Genomic DNA, 19,777 nt, shown 5'->3' with positions numbered 1-19,777 from the left:
CTCAGAGGAACAGAATATTGGAAGGCACCAAGGTGGCACAATAGACCTTATACCTGGAGTCAGGAAGAGCTGAGTTCAAATCTCTTAAAATCAGATATCTACATCCGTGTGACCCTGAGCAAGTCACTAACCCTCTACCTCAATTTCTTCAACTGTAAAATGAGAATAATAGCACCTACCTCACTGGTTGTAGTAAGGATCAAATGAGGTAAAATTCATAAAGCATTTAACATAGTCTCTCTGACTCTATTTGCAAGTCATTTCACATGAACTATTTAAGCCTCATTATCACAGAGAATTCCAGAGTTGGAAGGGCCACCTAATTAAAAAATATCAGACAAATAGTCATCCCTCTGACTGAAGAGCTCCGATGAAGAAAAACCCACTACCAACAGAGGCAGTCCATTCCAATTTTGGACAGCTCTAAGAAGTTTTTTCTGGCCTTCAAGCTTTAATTTGTCCACTGCTATTCATCCTGCCCTCTGGAGCCAAACAGAACGTGTACAGAATCTCAGAGCCAAAAGGACTTTTACCACCTTACCCATTCATTTCACAGGTGAGGTAACTATGACCTAGAAATCCTTGACCCAAGTTTACATGGCTAAATGTATGGCAGAGTCAGGACCTTCAGATCATGTCTCCTAAATTCCAGTCCAGCCCTTCTTTCACTACCTTACTTGTCTACTTCATATGTGTTTTTTTCTGTATATCTTTCCATTGAAAAAAGATTATAAACTCCCTGAGTAGAAAAGGACTCCTGACCCTGAGATTCCTTTTCTCTTTTTGCAGGGTCCTCACCAAGTTTAGATGAGACACTCTTGTTCAGCTGGACTGTGCAATTATCCAAAAGCTATCTAGTTCATTCTTTTCCTTCTATTAAATTCAGGGCCTCACTTATTGTCCAGTATCTAATCCAAAAGATATTTACCTATGGACTAAGTCAGTGGGCTGCCCATTCATATGAATCTCAATGTGGGCAAGAGGAAGTCTTCATCCACTTACTTTTTATTATGTGGATTGTTAGGTCAATTTCTTTTGAGGGCCTGTAGAACTCCCTGAAGAGTCCCTGGAGGAGTCTGGAGATGTAATTAGCAATCTAGAAATCAGTAGTATTTGTAGTATCTCACTGATACAGGGAATCCCTGTTCTGTTTGCACTCTACAATGCATCCTTCCTCTCTTTGCAACAAACCTGTTGCTATTCTGATTACTAAGATTCTGTTGCCAGCACTGACTTTTCTTTGTACTTTTAGATGAGTACAACACATTTCTGCTTAAGTATCATGTCATGGTCTCAAACTTAACATGTCAATCAACATGACCCCTCTTCTGAAATTCCCTGTGGTAACACTATTCTTCTAGCCCTTTCAGCTTCAAATCTTAATATTATCTTGGAATCTTTCTTGCTTTCGTACACTCTATAAACCAATAAGCAAATACTTGTTGAATGAATGAATGTACTTCCTGAAAAACTTAGTCAAAACCATGTTTGAGGTCTTATTTTCCCAGATAATATGGTAGTGTAAACATGGTGGAGGTAGCTAAAACAGACCCTGCAATTTCATGGGGATAACCTCCTTTTACCCTTTCATAGCAGCGAAGGAAGTGGTCAGGATGGGATTCTGAGGATGAAATGATGCTAAGGAACATTGATTATTCTTCTTCATCTACTTTCCACCCCTAGAAGAGTTTCATGAGGTTCAGCTCTTATATTATTAATGTAAAGAGCTTTTCTATCTTGAAAGAAAAGCATTATACAGAATAAATAAATTCTTAAATAGTATTTTGTCTTTTTGATCTGATACATTATACATCACTTTTTCCTAGGGAACTGTTTAGTCATTAAATGCAAGTTTCTGTCCCAAAGATTTAGGCCTTTGCCTGGCTGACCACAGGGCAGCTGTAGGAGAGGCAGTGTGATACCATGGAATCAGAGCTGTTAGGCTGGGTGTCAGAAGACCAGCAACTGAATGCCAACTCTGCCATGTACAACCTAAGGGGCAAGTCACTTAACTCTGGGCCTCAGTTTCCTCATCTATAAAGTGAGGTTGGACTAGATGACATCTAGGTCCTTTCCAGTCCTAAATGTATGCACCTAGACTTTTCTTAAAGCACAAAAAGGAGAGGGAACAAAAGCGTAACTGTAATAAATGAATACCCAGATGGGTGGGACACTCAAGTCGTTAAAGAGTCTATTTTTAGAATAACATTTACATTCCCAGACTTTCAGCAGATCTCCACCCCACTTCTCCCCATCTTCCCTTGGTGATTTACAAAGATCTAGTGAAAGACCACAGAGAAATCACAAAGAAAAAAAATTGAGTCATGAATGAAATATTTATAAACAAAGTGAGCAATTATTTTTAAAATTTGTTAAATTAGACTGAGCTCTTTAAGACTGAATAAAAGCCTGAGATGACAAAAACCAGATCCACATCCTGACATATATTCTTCACCCAAGTACCAAAATATACAAACCCTAATCATCAGTTAACTAACATTAAACAAAATTAATAAAGGGCATTCTAATGGAACCTCTGAAGCTATTGTTAAAGTCTAAATTACTTTCTGCTTTTCTTGTAATTATCATTATTAAATACCAGTTCTGCAAGAAATCCCACTGAGCAATATTGGAGCAATGAATGAATGATGCTCAACAAATTAATTACATCTCAAGTCATTAATGAAATATACAATAATGTTTCAAGAGCTCTTAACTAGATCATTTGCTATTTTGTGGAACACTTTTTTTTTTACTGGCTTCTACCTTTAATCCTTTTAAATCAGATTAATGGTTTTTCTTTTTCCACCATTTTCAAATGTTGTATATAATTTAGTTGTTTCAAAGAAATCATGGCTTAAAGCAAATTACATTAAAATGAATGTTATTACAAGCAAAAAAAAATAATTTAAACAAAACACTTCCTTTCCCTGTCTAATGGTCTATAGTAATTGGGCTTTGTGAATCCCCTTAACAACATTTGCTCCTAGAAATAATTTGTTACAAAGAATGATTTTTTTTCCACATTCCTTGTCACCACAAGAATAACCATTTCAACAAAATTATTTCTTAGGCTTTAGAGCTGAAAGAGACTTTTGAAATCATCCTTGTCCAAAACCCTCCATTTTAAAATCAACTAATTGAGGCCCAAAGAGATGTGATTTGGTCAAGGTCATACAGAAAAGAAGTAGCAGAGACAGAATTCAAACTGTCATGCTCTTTGATGATTGAATAGCATGGTTTAACCACGAGGAGCATTATAAGACATAGATAATAAGCATTTATTGCTATGTGCCAGGCACAGTGCTAAGTGCTGGGGATACAAATATTAGCTTCTCCTTGACCATAAAAAAAAAAAGGTAATTCCTGCCCTCAAGGAGCTTACATTCTAATGGGAGAAAATGACACCGAAAGTGGTAGGAAATTGGGAAAGGAGGGAAAAGGAAAGTACCCCCAGGCATATGGTGTTAATGAAGTCTGCAAAGTTAGAAGCAAGGCCAGGAGACGAGCAAAGGTATCATTATGGCAGCTCCCTCTTCCCAAAGACTTCCTTCCCAAGCAATAAAGCCAAGAGACCTCAGTTCTTGATCTGGCTGTGTGACCCTGGATCAGCTAGTTCCCCTCTGGGCTTCTCAATTTTCTCATCTATAAAACGGAGTTGGGCTAAATGTGCAACATTTCCTCCGAGACATTCAGATAAAACCCGATAAACAGTTAAAGGAGTTTCTGAGCTAATGATTTTTAAACTGTGTTATTCACTACAACAATATTCAATTTTCATGAATTTGGAACAATCTGATTTGTAAATAAAGCCCTGAAAATGGAGGACAGTGTAGACTTTGAGTGTGATCAGGGACAGACTTTAGATGTTCTTGTTCCCCAGCTCTAAACATATTAAAGCAGGGAGCAGATTTGGAGGTGATTTCTGATGTAAAAATGGTGTTCTGGATGGCTGACCGTGGGCTTGTAGCTCCAAAGAAGCCACCATTCATTATTCCCCAAGTTATATATGGGGATAACTGTGACTCTAGGAAGCCACCAGGCTCCAAGTATCTTGAAGTAATTTTGTCCCTCTCCTTTCCCACACTCACTGCCATAGTGCCAAAAATTCCCCACAATTGACAAGACAATGGTTTGGACTTGAGTTCCTATGGGGCCTATTAAAATTAATCTCTGAGAGAAATAACGTTCTTAACATCAAAGCCAGAGACAATGTGTAATGTGGAAAGGACATTGGAGTCAGAAGACCTGGGTTCAAATTCAGACAATGAAATTTTACTAACTTGTGTCCCAGCCCAAGTCACTTAATCTCATTGAGAGTGTTTCTTCATTGGGAAAATGGGGTGATGATATTTGGAATACCAAACCAGCTAATATTATGAGGAAAGAGATTTCTGTCATGTGATATATAGTCAAAGGGTTTATAATCATAATTATAATAGGTAGTATTTATATAGTATAGTACTTTACAGCTTGCCAAGCACTTTACGTCTATCATATGTAATAATAATACCCTCATAAGAACTCTATGAAGTAGGTGATATTATCATCTCCATTTTATAAATAAGATAGCTGATGGCAAAAGAGATTATATGAATTGCCCAGGATCACTTAGCTACTATGCCTCTAAGACAGGATTCGAATCCCAGTCTTCCTAACTACTTGTGCAATATTTCACTAATATTTACATATACCTGGATTTCAGAGATCACCTAGTACCACCTACTCATTTTACAGATAAGAAACAGGCCCGAAGTAATGAACTTCTTTGCCCGAGGTCACAGTACATAACAGATCCAAGATTTGGAGCCAGATTCTCTGACTCCAAATTTACAACTCACTTCCATTCTACCACATGTGAGCCATTATTATCTTATTAGCAGTGACTGAGCTAGCATTAATTATTAGGTTGGAAAGCATAAAAGTGAGCCCTGAAGGAAGTGCTCTTAGGACAGATGCATTTGATCAATTAATTGGTAAACATTTATTAGGCACCTACTATGTGCCAGGCACTGTAGTACTCTCTGGGCATACAAAAAGACAAAAGACAGTCCCTTCTTTCTAGGAACCCAGAATCTAATGAGTGAGTCAACACACAAACAAATATATACACAACAAGTTATATACAAGGTAAACAGGAAAGAAGTAAAAGAGGGAAGGCCTTGGAATTAAGAGGGGCTGGGGAAGGCTTTCTGTAGAAGATAGCTTTTTAGTTGAGACTTCAAAGGGTCAGTAGCCAGAGCTGAGGTGGAAAAGTTTTCCAAACAGGGAAAGGAGGAGGAAATGGAGAGATCTGAGCAAACTCAGTTAAGTTAAAGGGCACTGGGCAACCAAATTACTGGGCATTGGGTATCTGGAAGAAGGACAGTTCCAAGTGAGAAGGATCCCAGATAAGAAAGAATATAAGACTTCACTCCAATCACTTTTCCCCTACCACTCCAAGATCTATTCCCCTCCCACCTAAGGCTAGTTTAGAATAGCCATGGCATCTCATTTTCAAACAAGGTAAAAAGAAGGTCACTCTTCAGTTCCCTGACCTTCAAGCATATGCTAAGAGAGAGAGAGAGAGAGACCAAGAATCAGGAAAACCAAGAGCTGACACAAAACTGGCCCAGGTGATTTGGACAGAAGGGGAAGGAAGGGATTTGCAATGTCAGCAGCTGTATTTTCCCTGTTTTGGTTTATATATTTGTGGATAGGATACAAAGCAAATGCTGAGCTTTTGGAAAAGACCAGTGTTCTCAGCTCTGAGGCTCTTCCTCACACCCACCAGATTGGCAAAGATAATAGAAGAAGAAAATGACAAATGGGCGCAGGGCTTCAGGAAAAACAGGCACAATTAATGCATTGTTGGTGGAGGTGTGAATTGATCCAACCATCTTGGAAGGCAATTTGGAACTGTGCCCCAAAGTCATTTAACTGCATATCCTCTGACCCAGCCTATAACCCCAAAGATATCAAATAAAGATGAAAAGGAACCATATGTACAAAAATATTTATAGTAGCTCTTCTCCTAGTAATCAAAAATGAGAAACTATGCAGGTGCCCACCTATTAAGGATGTAATGGAATTTTGCTATATCATAAGAAATGAAGAAATGAGAAGACTTTTATGAACTAATGCAGAGTAAAGTGAACAGAATTAGAAGAAAAACTTACGTAATGAAAACATTATAAAGAAAAAGCACTCTGAAGGATTTCAGAACTCTAATCAGTGTCAATGGTAAATCAAAAATCTAGAGGCCTGAAAAGAGATAATAAATCTTTGTTAAAAAATAAATTAAAAATAAATAAATTGAAGGAAAAAATACAATTCTTTTTGTAGTAGCGACGATCTGAAAAGGAAGTAGGTGCATATTGATTAAGGGAATGGCTGACCAAATGGGGTTATATCAACATAATGGAATATTATTGTACAATAGAAAGGAAGTCAGACTGAGTAACTGGGGAAAAAAAACAAACCAGTGATGCTCCCAGAGAATAGGTAATGAAATGTATCTCATTCATTATTACAGGGAAGTAGAAGACTACCAGGATAGAATGTTGTATGCATTGTCATAGTTTTCGTTAAACTTTTTTTCTGTTTTATAAGAGAGGATTCAGTTTTGAAGTAAGGAGAGAGGGACAATTCCAGAAATGTTTGATATAAAAAAGGAATCAATAAAGCTTATTTTAGAAATCTTTTATTGATATCTTTTGGTTTTAGATGACTTTCATTTCTGAAAATATTCTTTCCACCGCTCTTCCTCCCCCCCAAAAAAGAAAGAAAAGGCATCCTTTGTAACAGGGAAGAAAATGGAACAGGAAATAAAGAACAGTTAAGTAAAAGCAACCCACACAACAAAAGTGTCTGATTGTGCAATATTCCATACATATCTTCTGCCTCTGCAAAGAAGGGGAAGGAAGTTTCTTTGCTCTTTATGGACAATGTGACGAATGAAAAATCCCAAGAGATAGAGTTTCTGGGTGATTAATCACTTTATTAGTTACGTTATCTGGCAATCAATAAATTGATAGTCAGTGGTTTCTCACTGCCCATTGGAGACCCTGAAAGCCTTAAACCCCTTTTGAAAGGATAGACCTCTGACAAGTGAAAATCAACCCTGATTGGTGGACTTTCAATGAGGAGGTGGGGTAAAAGCTCCTGGTGCTGAGAACTTGTGTTGATCATAAGACTCAGCTGCCTCCAGCAATCTGGACAGAGGAATCCATTTCTGTCCAAACCACTCTGATAGGTTTTCTCCTTCATGAGCTGGGTCACTCTAAACTCAAATGGAGGGGTACAAGGATGGGGGCTCTTTTCCCTGTCTCTTCCTCTTACCGTAAGAACTCGCCCAGGCTGGATTCTATTTACACTCTAAATAGAAAGGTGGGGTCCCTCCCAAGATTGAAGAGCATGTGCCTTGAGGGCTAAGAATAATCTCATTAATCAGTCATATCCTTCAGAAACCTACTTTCACAAGAACTGGGCCTTAATGAGGAAATTGAAGAGAAAAGCCTGGATCTGAATTTAATAACTGGTTATTCATATAATAGCATATGATAATAATTTCTTTCACCAGGTTTGGTCATTATAATTTCATAATGTTCAGAGTTTTTTGCTATTGTTCCTTCCAAATAAAACTTTTAAAATGTATAAATAATTTTTAAGAGGAATAAAGAAAATGCAGAAATGTAAAGAAGTTCAAAAAATAAAGAAGTAAAGAAAATACTTTATCAGGCTCTAGGACCAAGTTTGGACTCTAGAAAAGTACATCCTAACTGAGGATAACATGGGAAAGTTCACCCAGAAGTCCCAGGGGCAAAAATATTTAGCTTGGCTGCTCAAACGCCTTTTGAAAAAAAAAAGCAATCTCCATCTCTTACTCTACAAAATTCAAGAAAGGGAAACAAACAGATATTTATATTTAGAGCTTACTATGTGTCAAGCACCATGCTAAACACTTCATAGATATTATCTCATCTAATCCTCAAAACAACCCTGAAAGGTAGATGCTAATATTATTATCATCCCTCATTTTACATATGAAGAAACTGAGGCAAACAGAGGTTAAGTGACTTGTTCAAGGTCACACAGCTAGTAAGTTTCTGAAACTGGATTGGAGCTCAGGTCTTCCTTATTCCAGACCCAGAAGAGCACCACCTAGCTGTTTATAAAAGACGGATTTTAAATAACAACAACAACAAATTCTATCTGCTTAATGCTACCAATAGAATACAGTAGCATTGAAGGCAAGAAAGTTCCTTTGAGGGTAGTTTACCTCTGTAACTGTTTTCTTTCTCTCTCCTAATCTGATACAGTTCTCTAGGTCAATGGTCTCCAAAGTGGGACCCTCTCCAAGGGAGCCATGGCTTGACCCAAAAAAATTGGTTGTGCTCAACCAATCAGAGGATGGGAATATAGGTTGAATCTCACCTTCCCCCAGATAACCAATTATGAGTCTTCTCTCCAACCAAACTATCCTTACTCTTATTCTGTCATCCCTCTCCACTCTTCAGCCTTCCCTCTCCTGTACAAGGAATCAACCTCCTCACTTCTGAGTCAGGCATAGCCCTCTCTGAGCATTTGTAACTTAACTACCAGGATACCACAAAGGCAGCTGCACATGTACCCCTGGGGAAATTCTACATCCGACCACACCCTGCTCCCCAGCTCATCTTGTGACTATGACAGATGTGCCTCAGAGGGCAAGCTCTGCACTGTGGATTTACTGACTTGTCCTATGGGGTGGGACAGAGTGAATGCTTCAGGGTGACTGAGCACATGTAGGCTAGGAGAGATTGAAGATCTTATGAAATTATTCTGTCCAAACCTACCTCTCTTAAAAACTTCCTTATTACCTTTGAGGACACTGCCATCCTTCCAGTCACCCAGGTGTGCAATGATGCTATCTTTACCTCCATATGTTTTGCCTTCCTTGTATCAAATGAGGCAAAATTTTAAGTGCTTAGCCAGGTGCTTGGCCCATAGCAGATGCTTAATAAATGCCCATTTCCTTTTCCCTTCCGCCTTTGTGTCTCTAGAGCATAGCATAGTGCCTGCCACATAGTAGGACTTAAATATTTATTGCCTGACTGGGTGCAATTTTGGGGCTGCCCATCTTTTATTTCTCATCCTCAATATTCTTCCTGTATTTTCTATTCATATATTTCCTGAATGACTTTTTTTCTTATACTAGTTCTTGGTCAAAAGTCAGCACAAGTCATAAATATGTTACTGCCTCCTTTACACCCATTGTGTGTCTCAACATTCACTTTGAGTCACCCATGAATATTTTGTTTTCAGAACTACAATGAATCCTTAATCATTCAGAAGCCAGCTAACACACCACAGGATTATTCAAGATTCTCATTCTCTCTCTGCTCTTGCCACCTGCCTTTTGGCTATTCATTGCTCCGTAGCACCTCTCTCACAAGGTGGCCTGGGGAAATAAAAGCTTAGACCCATTAATTTTGCTACTTATTATTAGCCTTCCCTTGAGAACCTGACTTTCTGTCAAAGTAGTCACTCTCACCTCCCTCACCGCACTCCCGGACCATAAATGAAAAGCCTGGGGCTCTGCAACACAGTCCTATGGAAGCCAGGTGGTGTCTGAGCTAGTCTTCACAGACATGCCTCCTCGACTATATCTGAATTACCATGGCATCCTCGGACTCGACATTCAGGCTAATTGACTTCATACCCTGGGGAAGGTGCCTAACAAAGGGTAAAACTCCAAATGATCCACATAGCTATAGCTATGCTCTTTTCCACCCACCATTGACTTGGATTAGTTCTTCTCTCCATTGTTAAATTCTGTTCAAAAGCAACATGCTTATTATAATAAGTCATCGATACAATGGTAATAGGAATTGTCCTTTCTCTTTAAATAATCTAACGAAATGCTGCACCTGTTGACATACTTTTCATCTACTTCCTGTATGCTTCCTGTATGTACTCATTTTTCATACTTCCTCAACTAGAATGTAAGCCCCTTGAGGGCAAAGACTATTCTTGCCCCCTTTTGCATCCCTGGCTGGCACTTAGCCGAGGAACTGGCATATAATAAGCCCTTAACAAAAGCTTGTTGTTGGCCTGATTGATTGGCAGGATATAATTACTCACCAAATAGTTCCCCTGTTCTCTTGGCTTTGGCAGCCAGCTGAGCCACCTACCATTCACGTAACACAGTTTGTCTAGCCATTCTTCAGGCAATGGAAATCTACTTTCTTTCCTGCTTTCTACTATCACAAAAAGGGCTGCTATGAATATTTCGGTGTGATGTGTATGAAACAAACCTTCCTTCCATTTTTGGCATTCATAGGGCATATGCTCTGGATGAAAGGGTATGGACATTTTCTCACTATCTATTTTCAAAGACCTGGAAGAGAAGTTGAAACTGACCACTACTTTCCACTCCCACGAGATTCTCTAAGAGACAGGGAATTTACAGAAGATTGTATAACCAGAGTAAATAAAAGGGTCTCTCTCACTGTCACCTGTCATGGTAGCCACTGTCTAAAGCCAGCCAGTAGAACTATCAGCTTCTGTTTAACCAAGTATTAAGCACAGATTTGCAGAACCCCCTTATTTGTGATGGCTGCCTAGAGAACAAGTAGACTTTCTAGGTTACATACCAGGGACAATCTAAATCAGAGGTCCAAGGTAGGGAAAATTACATCCTTACTTTCACTAACTTTTGGTTTCCTTTGATATCCTATTTATTTATTCTGAGAAGAGGTCTATAGGCTTCACCAGATTGCTAAGGCAGTTCATTACATACAACAAGGTTAAGAACTCTTAATCTAAATAAAGGAAATACCCTAATTAGGCTTTCCCTGGGGTTATTCATCTAGGGCCCACTATCTCTTTTTTTAAAAATATTTTGATAACTATTTCAATATAATTGATTTTCTTTATTACCCTACGCATTTTATTTTATGCATTTAAAAAGGTTGTCCTGAGAAGGGGTCAGTCAGTAGGCTTCACCAGATTTCCAGAAGGATCCAAGATAGAAAATCCAAAAGATGAAGAACATGTATAATCTGCAAGATAGGGACAGTGACAAGATACAGGAAAGGTGCCCTACAGGCTGCCTTTTGCAGAATCATCTCTAAGTCACTGCTGCTAGAAAGAAGAGCTTATTCTCATTCAATCAAAGGTCTTTTTGCTGCCAAGTTGTGGTTCTCACTAGCCTGGTACTCCCATAATTCACACTTGGGACCTTCATGCGATACATACACAACCCCCTTTTTTCGTTCTGTCATTTCAGTCATGTCCAACTTTTCATGACCCCATTTGGTGTTTGCTTGGTAAAGATACTGGAGTAGTTTGCCATTTCCTTCTCCAGCTCATTTTACAGATGAGGAAACTGAAGGAAAAGGGTCAAGTGACTTGCCCAAGGTCACACAGCTAGTAAGTAGCTGAGGGCAGATTTGAACTCTGGAAGATGAATCTTTCTGACTCCAGGCCCGGCACTCTGTCCACTGTATCACCTAGCTGCCTGTCCCCCTTTTTGCTCCAGTGTTTTACCCTAAAAAGTGCTGCTGGAGTAATCAGTGAGAAACAAGGTGACGCTTTTCCCAACCAGAACCTTAAATTACAGATTATTATTAAGCAGATCCTGATAGATAGCAAGTCAAATCATGTCCCATGTAGCATGATATTAACCTATGGGTCAAAACTTTCAATGTAACAAAACTAATAAATGAGTATTAGTCCATTTCCCCTTACACCACTGCAAAAGGTTTCAATCATATTAGAAATAAACATACCCAAAGAGATCCTTTAATATACACAAAGATAAAATTTAAAACCTGTAGCTTCGTACTATTCATATACAGTCCTATGTAAAGGACTTCAGATTAGCTACACCAAAAATGTCTCCTTTAAAATTGGCAACTTTTATCAGGGCACTTAAAATCAAAGAATCTTAGGTCACTTAGTTTTGTTATTAACATATTCAAGCTATTTATAGTACATTCCAAGCTAAATCAATACCAAAGGGACTAAAATAAACCTTTATTGTGCCAGAGACCTGGTGAGAACCAAAGAACTACAATATGAATGTCGGTAATTGCAGACAAGTAACTGGAGTCCATTCCACAAAGCATCTTGTGGGCACCTAAGCGCAATGATGGGACTTTACTGGCTCACAGTGCTCCTCTGCCCTTACCTTCGTGATTTCTTTGGATAACAGCAATGCATGTCACTTACCACCTGTGTGATTTTGGACAAATTGCTTTACCTCTTTTGGACTTTTTCCTTATTTGTACAAGGAAAGAACACTACTGAACGGGTCTAAAGTCCCTCCCTTCTGCACATCTTTGCTCCTATGGACATTGCAATCGCTATTCAAGAGAATAATATTGTCCTGCAACAACTATAGAATACCTCAAAGTTAGTGGATTGTAAATGACTTGATGGTCGGCACTATTTCTGGTTTTATGAGTGTCTTTGTAACCCTATGGCCTAGTACAGAACTTTGAATATAATGAGCTTTTAATAAATGTTTGCCAAAATCCAATAACGTGATGGTACTTCAATTCCAGTTTTTGTTGTTCAAAATAGTGTCATGTGATTTCAAAGGACTTATGATGAAGAATGCTATCCATCTCCAGAGAAGGAACTGAAAGAGTCTGAATGCAGATCGAAGCATATTTTTTCTTATTTTCTTTATAAATAACAATAAAGAAAATAAGAAAAGGTATTTTGGTGTGTGTTTTCCTTCACAACATGACTAATATGGAAATATGTTTTGCATGATTGCACATGTATAACCTATATCCAATTGCTTGCCTTCTCAATGAGGGAAGGCAAGGAAGGAGAATTTGAAACAAAATTTTTAAACACAAATGTTAAAAATTGTTCTTACATATAATTGGGGGAAAATAAGATATTAAATAAATAATCAAAAAATAATGTCATTTTGTAAACATCAATAATAAGAGTCCATCCAGGTGGACTCCATATACCCAAGGGAATAAGCATTTATTAAGCACCTGCTGTGTGTCAGGGCATGATGCTAGATGCTAAGTGTTGTACAGATGCCATCTGTATCAGCTCTTCCTCAAGCACCTCAGCTGTTTCCTGTTGGCTGAGGGCATGCTTTACTTGTTTTTAAATCTTCTTATCATTTTCCCCTAATTTCCTCTTTCCCATCACGAATAATTTGAGTGTGGAGGCAGCGTCGTGAGGTGGTTGGGGAGCTGGCCTTGAAGACAGGAGAAAGGCCTGGATTCAAGTCCTGTCTGTGACACAGACTGACTCCTGGCAAATTGCTTCACCTCTCAGTGTTCTAGGCAACTCTCTAGAGCTATAACTTATGGAGAAGGTGATAATGACCTGAATGGTGAGAGGGCCTTTCCTCAGCAGTAAGCTCTCCATACCAATGAAGTCAAAGGTCTAAAATAAATTCTATTTTCAGGGTTTTTTTTCCTCTTAGTTTATATTTTTATTTTAATTTGGGGGGGGGTTGTTTTTATTTTTTTTTTAGTGAGGCTATTAGGGTTAAGTACCCAGAGTCACACAGCTAGTGAGTTGTGTAAGCGTTATGTGTCTGAGGCCAGATTTGAACTCATGTCCTCCTGACTCCAGGGCCGGTGCTCTATCTACTGTGAGATTTTTTTTAAGGCTCTGAAATGGTTTGCTTGCCAAATTCAGCACTGAGATTCCTCTGAGAGATTTACTGTCAACATAATAACTATACCTTCGCTTTTCCTTTTGAATAGTATGACACTTACACATTTATCCTCACACTATTCCTGTGAGAGGCCATTTTTATTATCACCATTTTTCATATGGAAAGCCTGAAACAAGCAGTATTTAAATGCCCCATTGAAATCAGAGGCAAACTTACCATTAGACATTATACTTTTCCAACTCCAACCTAGGGTATTTTTTAACGTAATTAGGCCAAATTGAAATTATTTAGTGCTCCAGCCTCCAATCTCTCCCCACCTTCTATCTCCCCCTCCCAAATCAGCAGAAGCATATGATCAACAAGATCATATTGAAACATACTTCCTCAATACCTCCTGCTATCTATCCATCTGATTGGAGAAGTGGCGGGTAGACTGTGGAAAGTTTCTTCTAGATCCTCCATTTCAGGAGGGCACCCAGGGCCGCTATCACGTCATTTTCCACTGGCCTAACTCCCCTGGACGTTGGCATGCTTTGGGACACCTTCCCTACTCCTTTTCAATTACTTTTTATGTGCTGTCTTCCCCCGTTAGATTGTAAGCTACTTGAGAGTAGGGACTGTCTTGTGCCTTTCTTTGTATACCTAGCACTTAGCTCAGTGCTAATCACATAGTAGTCACTTAACAAATGTTTATTTTGTTAATAATAACACATAACAATAGCAAATGTTTATTGAATGATTGACACCATTACCAAAGGAATCTTCCTAAAATGCCCAATAACTCTGATAATATTTCCAATTTAAAAAATATTAGTGGTTCAACTCCTTAGCCCGGTATTTAGGCTTCAATCTGGTTCCAGTTGCCTTTACAACATTATGACACATTTCTTGCCTTTATGTATCCTGTACTCCAGGCCAACTACCTCCGCCTTTCTTATCATCTGCCCCCAAGCTTCCCCAACCCCAACACCTCTGCTCCCCATCCCTACATCTGGAAAAGACTCCTCCTCTTCCCTGTTGATGGTCACCTGATGAAGTCCTTTCCTCCTCCATAGGCCTAACTCAGATGCCTCATCTCCCATAATGCTTTCCGGGATTTTCCTCTCTCCTCCCTTCATCCCCCATCTGAAAGTAGTCCCTTCCCACTTTGTTTTCTCAAAGCATTCCATTAAGACTTTGCACTTACTACATTCCATTTTCTATTATACTTATTTATACGAATCTAATATTCCTTATTAAACTGAAGAATAAACGGGAAAATAAAATGGTGAGTTTCTGGAGGGCAGAGACTGTATTTTTTTTTATCACATTTGTATCATTCACACCTAGCACAGGGGCTGGCATATACTAGCTGCTTAATGAATGTTTATTAACTTGAATGTGCAAATAAGTGGGAGTTCTGGGACTATCAAATATTATTTTATTATTGAAACAGTTTTCACATACTCTAAACTAGATTATTTCCTCTCTGTACATGTACAGCTCTTCACTATGTCCACATCTTTTCTCTCACAATTCCTGAATGTCCTCTTCCCTCCCTCCCTCTCTCCCTCGCTCTCCCTCTCTGGAATATAGATGGATTTTAATCTAGATTTAATCTATTTTAATCTAGATTTTAATCCATTTAAATCTAGTTGTTGCTGCACTTAGGAATATTATGGGCTCCATGTGGCCCATCTAAACCTCAGCAGTGTGACTTATGACCTCAACATTCAACTGCCCTCTTCCTTTCCCTCTTTCCTTCCATCCACCACCATTTCTCTCTCTGTCTCTGTCTCTCTCTCTCCCTATCTCCATTTTCTGAAGTCTACCCATCTTTCAAGATCCAGCTCAAATACTATCTCTTACATGAAACGCTGCCTAATTCAGTCAGATATGACCCAATCCTCATGTGGCAGCTAATTTATATGCTTATTTTACATTTGTATATTTATTTATATATGCTATATTTTAGTTCCTCCCTCTCCACTAGACTTTTAGGTTCTTTGAGGGTGACATCACATCTTTTCTTTGTGTCTTCTGCAGAACCTAGTATAGTGCTCAGCTCACAGAAGACACTTAATAAATATGTTCAATGAATTTCTTTTTACTGCTGACCATAGCCAATGTGGCAGCATAATATAGGAAATCACTACCTTCGGAGAACCGAAAATGAATATCACACAAAAAATAATGGAGAGGCTCATGATGATTGTAAGAAGGCTGTAGGATAATAAAGAATGATAAACTCCTAAGAAGGGCAAAAGCCAAAGATGTCATCATGGATTCATATTATATTTGGTCTCTCCCTGTCTACTGGCTCCTTCCCTGATGCCTAAAAGCACTTCTAGGTCTCCCCCTTCCTCAAAACAAACAAACCCAGCAGCTCTCACATGAGCCTATCATCTCTAATGTCTATCATCCTTTTGCCCTTCTCTACTAAACTCTCTGAAAACTCCAGCTATATTTCATGCCTCTGTTTGCATTCATCTCAATATCTTCTAAACTTGGGACATCAAATTCAAATAGCAACAAGGTCTGTACATAAGAATCCCTGGGGCAGTTAGTTGACTTAGAAAATGAAGGGCAGCTACATGGCTCAGTAGATAGAGCTCTGGCCTTGGAGTCGGGAGGACCTGAGTTCAAATTGGGCCTCAGACTCATGACACTTACTAGCTGTGTGACTCTGGGCAAGTCATATAACCCTGATTGCCTCACCAAAAAGCAAAAGATAAATAAATAAATCACATATTAATATTATGCATGTTTTTATTATATTTTTTGTTTATTTTGTTAAATATTTCCCAATTCCACGTTATTCTGGTTTGGGGGAATCATGAGCTCCATGTGGCCCATCTAAACCCTCAGCAGTGTAGCTCCTGACTTCATCATTCATCTATTCTCTTCAGGTACTAGTGATCATTTACATACCAAATCAAATAGCCTTTTATCATTTTCCTATGCTAAATCTTCATCTATGGCATTCCCATTAACCATGCATGTCCTCCAAGGCTCTGTTCTCATCCTCTTCTTTTCTCCCTCTATATTATCTCACTTGGTGAAATCATCATCTCTTATGGGTACAATTATCATCCCTATACAGATGACTCTCAGATCTATATATTATTTAGCCTGGTCTCTCCTGAACTATGCCTATTCGACATCTTGAACTGGAGGACACATAGGCATCTCACACTCAATGTGTCTAAAACTGAACTCATTCTCTTTCTCTCCAAAGCCTTCCCTCTTCCAAATTTCTTTATTACTATGGAGGATACCACCATCTTCCAGTCAGTTACATTTGCCGCCTCATCATCCTGAACTACTCACTTTTATTTCCCCTTACGTATTTAACTAGCCAATTGTGAAATCTTGATGTGTCTACCTTCATATCTTTCATATTTGTCCCCTTATCCCCATTCCCACAGCCAACACCTTAGTTCAGGCTCTTATCACCTCTCTTTCTCTAGTATTACGGCAATATCCATCTAATTGTTTGCCTTCCCACACCCACCTCCGGTCTCTATCCACTCCAACACACCCTCTCTCTACTCAGTTGCCAAAATGATTTTCCTAAAGCACAAATCTGACAGGGCCATCCCTCTACTCAATACCAATCCTCCCTTCTACCTCCAGGCTAAAATATAAAGTCTTCTCTTGGGCATTTAAACTCTCCACAACCTAGCCCTCTTCTACCTTTCTTGGTTTCTTACACTTTCTTCTCCTCTACACATTCTATAATCCAGCCACTCTGGCCCATTCAGTGTTCCTTATACAAGACACAATGACCTCTTAAATACAAATTCTGGATGTCTTTTCTTAATCCTTATCCTTGAGCTCTCTATAGGCTTTGACACTGTCAAGGAGGCAGGAGGTGGAGCAGTGGATAGAGAGACCTGGGCCTGGAATAGGAAGGCCTGAGTTTAAATCTCACCTCAGAAAATTACTGGCTGGGTGAAGCCTGAGCCAGTTACTTAACCTCTACTGGCCTCAGTTTCCTCAACTATATAATGAGGATAATAATAGCTACCTTTTAGGGTTGGAAGTGGTTTGCCATTTCCTTCTCCAGCTCATTTTACAGTTGAGGAAACTGGGGCAAACAGGGTTAAGTGATTTGCCCAGGGTCACACAGCTAGTAAGCATCTGGATCAGATTTGAACTCAGGTACATGGGTCTTCCTGACTCCGAGCCCAAAACTACTGTGCCACCTACCTGTCATATAGGAGGTGCTTAATAAAGACTTGTTTCATTCCTTTAATAACTCTCTCCTCCTTGATACTATCTTCCCTTTAGGTTTTCTTGACCCTGCTTTCTCCTGGCTCTCACTCTACTGGTTGAATGAATGCTCCTTCTCAGTCTCCTTTGATAGACTGTTATCCAGAACAAGCCCAATAACTGTGGACACCATGGCCCTGTCCCGGGCCCTCTTCCCTTAGATGTCCATAACCTTGTTCCCATCAGGGTAATGGCCTGACCAAATAAAAAACATTGCCAGCCCCCTTATTTTCCCCGAAGTCCTGCCCTTGCCAGGGAGATCATGATCATAGAATTCTAGAATTTGAAGAAAATTTATAGATTATTTAAGCTAGGAGTCCCTGGTATTTTTCATGTTGCGGAGACAGAGTGCTTCTTTCCTGTAATATACCAGTTGATAGAAGTGGAAAGAGGAGGGGGAGTGAGAGTGAAATGAGGTTGGGAACTAGGAGAAAGTGCTAATGGAAAGTTCTGAAACCAAGGGAGGGAAGGATGCTGGTAGAAAGACCTGCTGATGAGGCTTTTAGCCTGGGGTTATGTCTAGTGACTTCTGACATTTCAACTTTGGTACTCCATTGCCATGATCCAGAAATGTCTTCATGCTACAAGAATGAATGAGAGATTTACTTACAACATCACTAATGTGAAAATATGTTTAATAGGAATGTAAATGTATAGCTTATATCAGATTGTGCACTGTCTTGGGGAGGGTGATGGGGAGGGAGGAGGAGAAAAATTTTAAACTCGAAAGCATATGGAAGTGATTGTTGATAAATCAAAATTAAAAAAAAAAGAACGAATGAGAGAAGCCTCAGGCTGTGCTCCCATTTCAAAGGCTTGTGGTCACAGAGACAGGTTTGGGTCCAAGGACATGAACATGTGAACACTATCAATTAAGTCCAGGCCCTGATCTATCTAAACCAATCAATGCCCTTGTTTTACAGGTGAGGGGACCAGCACCACTGAGTACTCCTCCATTAGGTGAGTAATATAGCTGGGATCTGATAGCCAGTCCAATGCCCTTTCTATATATTTGAAATGACACAAACCCAGTACATACCGCTTAGTGCAATGTTACAACTTGAAAGGGAATAAGTCCTAAGTCTTTTTTTGTGGACCAGGGACATTGAAAATGGTTAAGGGACATTTCTGGATTTAAATTTGCAGTGGCATGCTGGAGACGGTTTATTCTGGGGAGTGCCAATTGTTAACTGTGAGCATTTATACCTTGGAAAATACAACAAATCAGGGCTTGATTTATTATTATTATTATTATTATCATCATCACTACTATTTTGGTGATTGTCTAGACATAAGAAAGTGATGGAGATTAAATTTAAAAGCATCTTGTGGATAAAATGTTGGGGTTTCCCCCCCCCCCCCGAGAGCTGATTGTTAAACATTTACAAGAACATTCCTAGTTGAAAGGCAGGGACTTGAACTGGGGGTGGGGTGGGGAGGAAGGGGGGCCCCTGTGGGGAGAGGAGAGAGGGGCTAGTTGAGGTAACCTTTCCTAAATTAATCCCACCGGTGGGATTATGCCAGATACAGATATTCACGAATCAATTCACTTTTGAATGTGGAAAGTTAGGTATTCCTTTCAACTATTATTGCACCTAGAACTTCTTGGTTCAAAATTTACAAGAAACAAATTTGATGGAAAAATAGAGTATATTATAGCCATCAAGTCTCTTAAACCCACATTCAAGCTTCTCTGCTTTTAAGGAAGACTTTCATTTATTGAACATTACCATCACTTTTAGACTATTCAAACCATCTTTACTTGTTATTTTAAATCCTTATCAAAATAACCACAACAAAACTAAAAACAAACATACTAGAAAAGCAGGCTAGACTTTATTATACACTTTATTAATTTTCCACTTGCATCTAATCCTAGAAAAATCATCAGATATTTTCTAT

At 39.0% G+C, this 19,777-nt stretch overlaps 1 protein-coding gene across 1 annotated transcript in view; it reads right to left on the bottom strand.

The window, feature by feature from the left end:
- The window catches only part of CCDC141 (coiled-coil domain containing 141), a 272,693-nt gene that overhangs the window by 245,979 nt on the left and 6,937 nt on the right, over positions 1–19,777 (bottom strand).

Source organism: Phascolarctos cinereus, unplaced genomic scaffold, assembly GCF_003287225.1.
Source record: "Phascolarctos cinereus isolate Bilbo 61053 unplaced genomic scaffold, phaCin_HiC Scaffold_726;HRSCAF=1367, whole genome shotgun sequence".
Lineage (NCBI taxonomy): Eukaryota > Metazoa > Chordata > Mammalia > Diprotodontia > Phascolarctidae > Phascolarctos > Phascolarctos cinereus.
Note: the sequence above shows the minus strand (reverse complement) of the source record. Positions and strands in the feature narration are given on the sequence as shown.